The sequence below is a fragment of the Lissotriton vulgaris genome, chromosome 2_1, assembly GCF_964263255.1.
Source record: "Lissotriton vulgaris chromosome 2_1, aLisVul1.2, whole genome shotgun sequence".
NCBI classification, from domain to species: domain Eukaryota; kingdom Metazoa; phylum Chordata; class Amphibia; order Caudata; family Salamandridae; genus Lissotriton; species Lissotriton vulgaris.
In genome coordinates this window covers 2072784667-2072795231 of record NC_141687.1, presented here as the reverse complement: position 1 = coordinate 2072795231, position 10565 = coordinate 2072784667, and positions in this window count along the sequence as shown.

The window sequence follows — 10565 nt, the reverse complement described above, 5'->3', positions numbered from 1 at the left end:
GAAACCTCCTCTGCTCCCCGTACTGCACCGACCTCGAGATCCGGAAAGTCCATTTAGCAGAAGCAGGACCGTAGATCCATATTTGCCAGGCGTGGGGTGTAATTACTCCACAGCAGCCTTACTTCATGCCGGATCCCAAGGTGTGCTCTCGGATATCCCAGTAACCTGGACACCAACGATTCCACCGACGTGGATGCCAATAAGTCCGGAGCTTCTTCGTGGTGCAGGGACCTCTTAAAGCGCGTCCTTGGCAATCGCGCTAACTATATACACAGAATCCTCTCCAAAGGGCAAGAAGAAGAGGCCACACCGGGGAGACTGTGGAGGAGTCTTTTATTGCTGATAAAAACCAAAGTTCGGGCGGATGCATTTCGGCATATCTGTAGCCTTCCTCAGCGCCTAATGGTTTCAGCAGGGTGTAGGGAAGAATGCCGGTAAAATACCTTGTTCCCTCCTGCCAGGTGCAAACAAGCTCCGCCCCCCGAACAGCTCAAGATGTGATTCGCTGATTGTGTGTAGTGGGATGCCCAGTGCTTCCATACTACAAGTCCCAGAATGCTGTGGGCTGGTCTGGCACTGCGACGGGGGTAGATAGAATATGCGGGCAGTTGTCATCTGTTTGTCGGCAATGCAGAAACCTCCTCTGCTCCCCGTACTGCACCGACCTCGGGATCCGGAAAGTCCATTTAGCAGAGGCAGGACCGTAGATCCATATTTGCCAGGCGTGGGGTGTAATTACTCCACAGCAGCCTTACTTCATGCCGGATCCCAAGGTGTGCTCTCGGATATCCCAGTAACCTGGACACCAACGATTCCACCGACGTGGATGCCAATAAGTCCGGAGCTTCTTCGTGGTGCAGGGACCTCTTAAAGCGCGTCCTTGGCAATCGCGCTAACTATATACACAGAATCCTCTCCAAAGGGCAAGAAGAAGAGGCCACACCGGGGAGACTGTGGAGGAGTCTTTTATTGCTGATAAAAACCAAAGTTCGGGCAGATGCATTTCGGCATATCTGTAGCCTTCCTCAGCGCCTAATGGTTTCAGCAGGGTGTAGGGAAGAATGCCGGTAAAATACCTTGTTCCCTCCTGCCAGGTGCAAACAAGCTCCGCCCCCGAACAGCTCAAGATGTGATTCGCTGATTGTGTGTAGTGGGATGCCCAGTGCTTCCATACTACAAGTCCCAGAATGCTGTGGGCTGGTCTGGCACTGCGACGGGGGTAGATAGAATATGCGGGCAGTTGTCATCTGTTTGTCGGCAATGCAGAAACCTCCTCTGCTCCCCGTACTGCACCGACCTCGAGAGCGGTTTAGAATATATATATATCCCTCGAGAGGGATATATATATATTCTAAACCGCCGAATACGCTGCTGCCTCCAAAACAGCGGGTGTGTCATCGCATAGAGACCTCCGTAGTCAGGTCTTCCAATATTTTCACCTCTCCCATGTAGCAAAGTACAACGAGTTGATGACACCTTGTGCTGACCAAAATAATGTATTTCTTAGTCAGCCCTTCGACGATTTTCGCCTGACCAGCAGGCTTGTTCACAGAAATTTTACATATTAGCAGTTGCCATTTTAACTGCTGTGCACCACCAAGACAATCACGTGACAGGACTACAAAAAGAGTGTATGCGAGGACATACTCGTAGTCGCATGATGCAGGCAATGATAAATAAATGTTTCAATACAGCTTATTCTTAAAAGCGCAACAACACAGCCATTTTAAAAATAATAAATGTTTTTGGCGAAAATTTTAAGGTTTTACAAATTAATTTCGCTCACAATTTGATGCAACCATTTCATGTCGATGAACAGCGTTTTTTATATGCTACCCTCTGCCGGTAACTTTACTGATATCGCTTTTCATAGTCATACGGACTGCATATCTTAATGCTTGTCCACAATGTCTCAGCCTACTTTGAGTCAATTATAGCTACTGCGCTTTATGCCATGAATGAAATTTTACATGCTTCATTGATTCTGCCCAAGTGGGCTATTTCATATACAGGTTGCCTCGCCCGTTTTCCCATTTTAAATAGTGCCCTAGTGGGCATTACCTTTTTATTGACTCTCGCACACTTTTGGTAAAACAGAAACACAAAAAAACAGTGAAAATAGTGCAAAAATTATATAAATACATAAAACCCTGGATTGCTGCCTACTCTTCTCTTCTTGTAAATTAGTATGTTACTGATACACTTAGGAACCATTAAAGATGTGTGCTTAAATCCTCTTCCACGTTAAGCCCCCCCCCCCGGGGCCCTGGTATTAAGTTCTAAAATATACCGGGATTCAAGGCACCTCAGTTTCTTCTCTCTGTCCCCCCCTCAGACACTGGAAGGGATACAGTCGATTACAAAGTAACTGAGCCCTGTCTCATCCTTGTTATATTTAATCTCAAAGTGGTGGGTCACTGGGTACGCTTTATCAGCGTTGCGTATCGCTCTCATATGCTGAAGGATCCTGACATGGGCTGGGTGGATTGTGCTGCCCACGTACTTCAGGCCGCAGGTGCACTGAAGCACGTAGATGGCATATTCTGTCTTACATGAAAAGAAACCTCTTATCTGTTTAACTCTTTTTGATAGACCAAGAGTGTAAGCCTGCGTGTTTCTCCCCAGTTTGCATGCCTTGCACTTGGTACTTTTGACAAATCCCGGTTTTCTTTTGAGCCAATTAGACCCTCTTACAGTTTGCGTTGATGGAAGCATATTGGATACTAGTATCTGCTTGAAAGACCTTGCCTTTCTGTATGTTATCGCGGGTCTCTTCTGCACTAGAGTCTGGAGCACTGGATCATCATAAATTAGATGCCAGTGTCTATTTAATATATTCCTGACTTCTTTGTGTTTGCGATTATATGTAATTTTTTTATATGTTTTTTTATATGTTTTAAAGACATATACAGTTATTTTACAATTATATTAAACATAAAATTATTTTTACTAAATTATTTTACAGTTTAAGAAAGTTTTTTACTATTCCCTAAATGCTACCTCCAGTGGTGATGATCTCCACTTATGTGTGAAAAGTTACTAGTGGTTACTTTATACTTGTAAATTAGGCTTCGGGAGGTGGGGACATGTAAGTCTACACTGTGGAGTAACTTTCAACTCGGAAATGGTGAATAGCCAACAGTATTTAAATTATTCCAAAGGGTAAGAGTAAATTTACGCCTCAGTAAGTCTTCGTGTGTAAATATTCCTTTGCGAATAAGCCCCATAAACTGAGCCTGTATGATGCTGCTATACAACTGCTGGGACTTTAACATATAAATTGTAGCTCAGCACAAAATATGTGGTGGTGAGTGTGGCAGCAAGAAAAGGGCTGGCTCCAAGGAGGTGCTATCAGTGCCACCGCACGGGGCACTGACTTCAGGGGGCGCCGTATTTACAAGTTTACTATAGTATTAAAAGGACCTGCTGCACATTCCTTGTCTCTAGAAATTTCCAGGCAACAATAAAAACGTCAAGATAACTATGGTGATTAATATTTTTCCTTGAGAGGGATGGAGTTTTGTCTAGTTAAAATGTTGACAGCATAAAAAGGCACGTGGTCGATATGCCTGCTGCAAAGTACATGTACCATGCAGATCACAAAGTGCATATAATGTAAATAGGTCAGCGGGTTACTGCTTTTGTAAGAGAAATCCTTTTGTTACTTGCAGTTTAGAAGTTAAAATCCTAACCTAAAACACTGAAAAGTAGTATAGATTAGAGCATAGATTAAAGTTGCAAAAAGGGTTCATTTGGGTAGAAATCGATATTAAAGAGAACCCCCAACTATGGTGTTCCATTTCAAATTCTGAGTTTGCGCTTCGTCAGACCAAGCACTCTTAAACTATACTGCCTACCTGTATGAATGGCGTGTCACTCCCACACCTTGTAGACATCTGGCTTATATAACATTTCCTATACACTGATTTACATATGTATGATAGATCATCATGGTGTAATGTGTGTGGGATGCAAAGTGCCCTGACACCCTTCTCTGGTATTAGTGGCACTATATGACTAATTAAATGCAGCTGAGAGAGAGTGGTTATTAAGACTTGAGGGCACTGTTAAAGGGTGGTGGTGAGCAAATCTGAGCATTGTCGCACCAGGCACCACCAGCGCGAATGCCGACCCTATGCAGGAATGTGCAATAGTGGCAAAATACACAATTTCATTTGGGTCTGCGATGAACCCGAGAGTAGTTGGATGTGAGAGGTTGGGGAATGTTTAGGATAGTGTCCTATAAAAGGTGTAGGAAGTTGGGTTATTGATTGGGGGGCAAAAACCCTACTCAAGAAACAACCAAAATTCTTGTGGGTGAACCTCAAATGGCACTAAAATAGCCTGTGCTTAACACTCTGGTACATTGAGACAAAAGCAGTCAGGCCTAACATAGAGGCACTCTATGAAGTACTTATGCAAGACACAAACAGTAATAAAGTGAAAACACAACATAAGAAACATTCCAAACCAATTTAGAGACATAGAGTAAATTTGAATAAATAAACTGAGAATAAAACAACAAAAATTCAATCAGTAGGACATTAGATATACAAATTTAAAGTGTGTGGTAGATATAGTGCCTAAAAGCACAAAGTGACACTCACAGTGATCTGTTTGTTTTAGACAAGGGGTAAGTCCAAAGTTCAGGCCAACTACGATAGAGCACAGGCTGGATACAGGGACCAGGTTAGTTCCACTGAATGAGTTACCTTCTCAAAGTCCGGTGTGAAGAGTCTAGAACTGCAGGACTTCTGCTTTTCTTGTAGAGGAGTGCACTATGATGCCAGCCACCTAGGGAGACACTCCTTTTAGATCAGGGACTCACTGTAGCAGAGGTCAGCAGGGCTCAGGCAGATCCAGTTGCAGGTCCAGTTGCAGCAGGTCAGCTGGGCAGTTGCAGGGAGGCCTCAGGAGCCGGTTGAGTCCCTCCAGCTCAGAACAGGAGGTCAACCGAATGACGCCTGGAGTCACCCAGGTAGGCAAGGATATAAGAAGGTCTTGTCTTCGTTTGCAGAGAGCAGGACAGACCACAAGCAGCTGGCAGTCCTATGGGAAACAGGGCAGGTCTTAAATAGGCATGGGCGGAAAATCCGTTCCGCTCGCGGATTTTGCGGATTTTCGGGAAATCCGCAATCCGCGAGATTTGCGAATCTCCCGCAAAATCCGCAAATCCGCGAGCAGCGGATTTTGCTCGCACTGCTCGCACTGTTCGCGTGAGTTCGCGTGAGTTCGCGCCCCGCGAATAAGTGCAAAATTGCAGAAATACGATTTTAGCAAAACTGAAAGTAACTACTTACCAGGTTCAAAAGTTCAGGCTCATCATTAGTAGCCATTTCCTGTAGTGCTTCCTGAGGGGCCCCTCCAGAGTTCAGTTGCCAGTTGAAACTATTATGTGACCCTGCTCTGAACCTCAGAATAGTTACACATATGCCACAAAGGTCCTGAATTACAGCTAAGGGAGACAAGCAGGAGCCAGGCTGGAAGTTAAAATCCATTAATCAGCCCCTAATTCATTATTGTCAGTTGGGGCAGGGCAGGTGTTGTAACTAATTTTGCAACAATGAAAGCACTTAGCAAGTGCAAAAGATCACTAATCAGGGCGCACTAAGGAAGCAGGTGCCAGCTAAAAAAATATTCTGTGACACATTAATCAGCCCCAAATTAATTCAGGTCACTTGAGGCAGGGAAGGTGTGCTTTGCTTTGCCGAAAATAATGTACACTGGACAACCAGAGGGTGTGGTGATGAAACAGAGGGTGGCATGGGTGGGCCAGAGGGTGGCATGAGTAGTCAGAGAGTGGCAGTGGTGACAGAGAGTGGCAGTGATGAAGAAGAGTGTCCCAAACAGGCTGGACACGTAGAAACAACAAGTTCGCGAAACCTGCGACCCGACAGGTAAGTTCGCAATTTGCGAAAGTGTACAAAACCCTCGCGAACTGGCAGAAACACGGGCGAACACAAAAAAAAAAAATCCGCAAATTCGCGGGAATTCGCGGATTTTGCGGATTGCGAATCCGCAAATCCGCAAAATTCGCGAACGCGAGATCCGCAAAATTCGCTCATGCTTAGTCTTAAACAGCAGGGCAGTCATCTGATGAACTGGGCAGGCCTCAGGCAGCAGGACAGTCTTCTGGGGAACAAGGCAGTCCTTCTTTTGTTATGTCCGCAGGTCCAAGAGTGTACTAAAGAGTACCTCATGAGGTCCAATATTTATACCTGGAGTCATCCTTTGAAGTGGGGGAATTTTCTAGGCTACCCACATATCAGGTTCTGGAAAGTTCTTCCCTTCCCCAGCCAAGGCTTCAAGAAGTCTGGAATGACAAAAGACTAGTGTCAGGTTCCTTTGTGTGTGCTGGAGGCAAGCCATTTGAAATGCAATTAGGGCAGGGAACATCTTGGTTCCCAACCTTCGTGGCAGGATGGCCCTTCCTGCCCATAACTAGTCTCCTATTGTTCACTGTTTAGGCCCAATACACATTCTTAACCCCTTCGAGGCTGATGACGAGCTGGGCTCGTCATGGTGTAGCCTCCTCAAACACTGATGACGAGCCCAGCTCGTCATGTAAAGTGCGTTTTTTTAAAAGTCAGCATACAAGCAGAAGAAGAGCAGCGCGCATGTGGTTAATGGGGGAGCCATTAAAAGGTTCAGGTAGCTGGAAACTTACTCAACGCCATGTAAGCTTTTGGGCAGGAACATTCACATTTTCTAATAGTGAAATTTTCAAAGGTGTAATCTAAAACCTGACATTACCATTAAAGATGGTTTTCTTTGAGCCTAAACGTAGCAATTCTACCTGCTCCCAATCAAACATTAGTACTTATGTAATAAGGTAACCCAATGTTATTCAGTGGGAGAGATAGGCCTTCCAAAAGTGAAAAAGGATTTTAGGAGTTTTCACTACCAGAACATGTAAATATTAGACCCACATGTCCTACTTTTCAAATGCATTGCACCCTGCCCATGGGCCTTTAGTGCCAACCTTATGAGCACATATGTATTGAAAAGGAAGGTTTAAGCCTGGCAAAAGGTTTATTTTGCCAGGTCGAAATGGAAGTTTAAAACTGCATGAAAGGCTGCAAAGGGGGGCATGGGACATGTTTTAAAGTGCTACTTTAGAGGGTGGCACAGTTAGTGCTGCAGGCCCACTGGTAGCATTTAATTATTTATAGGCCCTGGGTACCAAGTAGCACATATACTAGGGATTTACAAGTAAAATGAATATGTCAATTAAGTGTAGGCTAGTTGTACTAGGTTTGAGTGAGGGAGCACAAACACTTTGGCACTCTTTAGCAGTGGTAAAGTGCACATAATCTTAATTCCAACAAAAACAAATTAGAAAAAGTAGGAGGGGTGAATGCAAAAAGTTTGGGGGTGACCCTGCAGAGAGGGCCAAGTCCAACAGATGGTGAACGTGAGAGTTCCTCATTGTTAGTCTAAAGCCACGGAAGCTGAGTAACTGCCCTTATGGCTTGAAGCTGGTAAACTCTTCTTGGAGAAATGTGCTTTTTACCTAATCTTCATGTGTGAGACAATAAGTCCTATATCCTGGGGGCATACAATAAAAAATATTCTGCTCTCCTCTTTTTGCTTTCTTACATTTTTGAATGCCCAGTCTACAACAAGAAATTATCTAATGTTCCGATCGGCCACGCCTCCTTTACACAGCAGACTGTTTTCTGACATTATTATGTCCACACTTCTTTCTTTCATACCCATTCTCTTGAATTGCTTTGCGTACATAATGGGTTCCCAATAATCTACCTTTCGTCCACCGTGAAGTTCGCGTGATCCTGCCAGTGCTTCTGATGGCTATCTTTGTGACGCACCAGGAAGTAAGGCTTGAAGAGAAACCACCTGCGGATAGGCTGCTGCTTGATCACAGAGATTCTGAACACGATGATGAAAGCGTAGCTGAGATCATTAAGCTTGACAAGCTCCATTCTGTGTGCCTTGGAAATTTCCACGTGTAAAAAGTATTTAAAAATGTTGCTAATACTAGTTGACATTACTCCGGGGGTTTATGGTACACATAATTACAGAGAAGTTTTAGTTTGACGTCAATAAAACTTTGCAGCTCTGCATTGTTTTGAAATATAATCTGTGCTGCTAGAGGTAATGAAAACGTTCCTTATCCACCAAGGCCTTAAAGCAAACCACGGGCTAATAAACCTTTCCTCTCCACGGGCGCTGGCCTTGTCAGCACGAGCTGCTCGAAGTCTAAGGCCGAGGATAATAAAACCGGAGGGATGTGGGGATTGGGTCACGTGATGTTGTCATGCTCCAGTGTCCAGGCTCAGATCAGCGGATTTTCCATTGTGTAAGCCTTTTCTTCAGTTCTGTTGTCTACAGCAATGAATCTTCCAAGGTGAATTGCAATAACTTTTTCTTTTTACATTTTAATTTGTCAGCAAAAGAGCTTGGAAAAGGCTAACACAGGAGGTTCATGTTGAGAGGCGTGTTAGTGAAAACTCTTGAACACTACATCCCAGCAGTCACAATGCTATCCTGCAATCAATCACCTACTTTCCCCATGTGTTTTCCTGTAGAGCCATGTCTAAGCCTCTGCTTCCCATGTATGTGACCTATTGTCGAGTGCATTGCTGTAAATCTGGAAACATACAAGCATTATAGAAGGCTAACGATAAATAACTGGGTTCTTTTACACTAGGTTGCTTATGATGTCACTTGGAATTCTCAGGTGAAACTTCGCTGTTTCAATAGCGAACAATGTAACATTTCATGCTGTGTTTGGCCTGTTCATAAGCACCCTCTTGTACACGTCTCATTAACACCTTCATGCGGCACAGTGGAGCTGTGCTCATGACGAGCTGAGCTCGTCATAACTGCTGCGGAACGCCCATACAGGGCTAATTCCTCTCCTGTGCGGGCGTTCTAAAGGAGTGGGCGGAGTCGTGACAAGCCCAGCTCGTCATGAGCACAGCTCTACTGTGCAGCATGACGAGCTGGGCTCGTCACGAGCACCACAGCGCCGCACGCAGTCCCTCCCCCCCACGCTGCGGGGGAATTAGCCCTGCATGGAAGGGGTTAAGCAACTGGACAACGTGAGAGGAGTCATGTGGGAGCCATATGAAAAGGCCATTCCTCACTTACTCTCAACTCTTTCAGACTCTGGGCCTGATTTTGAGATGGGCCTGCAGCCCGCTTCTCCGTAAGGGCAACAGAATACATATCTCTGTCACCCTACAGAGGTGCCACCTGCCCAATTTAGAAATGACCGCCAAGCTGGTGGTAATTTCTAATGCATTGGTAGTAACCGCCATCGCACCAGTTCTTGTCAAAGCCTATTTTATTTTTAAAACGTTGTTTATTGAATAAACGTCAGCATTAGTTTACAGCATTACTACATTCCTTAGTTGGCAATACATATATATCATCACATATGATATTTCTATGGTACATTGTCCTGTATGAATTAACCAGGTTCTAGGGGATCCCTACCCAAATTAGTCCTAGTCATCCCCCTCTCCCCAGCTATGTAATCTAAGTTCCCTCACACATTCCTATATACTTCCCATTGGTTCAATGTTTTTTCCTATTTTTGGGGGCATCCTCTGCTCTCAGCTGCATGGGGTGTTTTGCAAAATATATATCAGTCTAGGTAGCAACATAATTTTGAAGAGACCCGCTCTTCCCATAATGGAGATCGGCAAAGTCCTCCAGTGGGCAACGTCCCTCTTTAATCTGTCCAGCTGTGGCTGTAGGTTTCCCGCAAGAAACTCAGCATTTGTTTTAGCTATCTGGATGCCCAGGTATTTAAAGCTGTCTCTGACCTGCAATTTGGTTTCCGCACTGAATACCGGCGGGGTCCCTCTGATAGCATGCACAGGAGAGATTTATCTCAGTTAATCCGGTATCCGGAGTATCCCCCGAATAGCTGGAAAAACTGTAATAGCCGGTTCACTGTGAATCGTTGCCTCATCGCATACAGGAGGACATCGTCGGCATACAATGAGATTCTCTCTTCCCATTGGTCCCCCAGGAATACCGGATATTACTGGGTACCCTCTCACCCACACTGCCAGCGGTTCCAACGCCAGCGCAAATAGTATTGAGGAGAGAGGGCACCCCTGCCTCGTTCACTTACGAGGAGCAAAAGGACGAGACACCGAACCATTCACTCGGACCCTGGCCACGGGGGCTGTATATAACAGTTGAATCCATGATCGGAATCAGGGGCCGAACCCGAATCGATTCTGGACCTCAAACAGATAGTGCCATTCTATGCTATCAAATGCCATGCGAGCATCAAGAGATAACAGTGCTGCTTCTACCGCCGGATTAGTTCTTACTAGATGCATCACCCCATATAAGCGTTGAAGATTAAGCCTAGTACTCCAACGGGGCATAAAACCAGACGGCTCTAGGTGGGTCAAAGTTGTGATCGGTTCGAGGAGTCGATTTACCAAAACCCTAGCTAGTATCTTAACCTCCATATTGAACAAAGATATTGGCCGGTACAGGCCACAGTGATCTACTGGTTTACCCTGTTTAGGTAATAACAACAATAGTTGCTGTTCGCTGATCTGTGGGTAGACACCCCT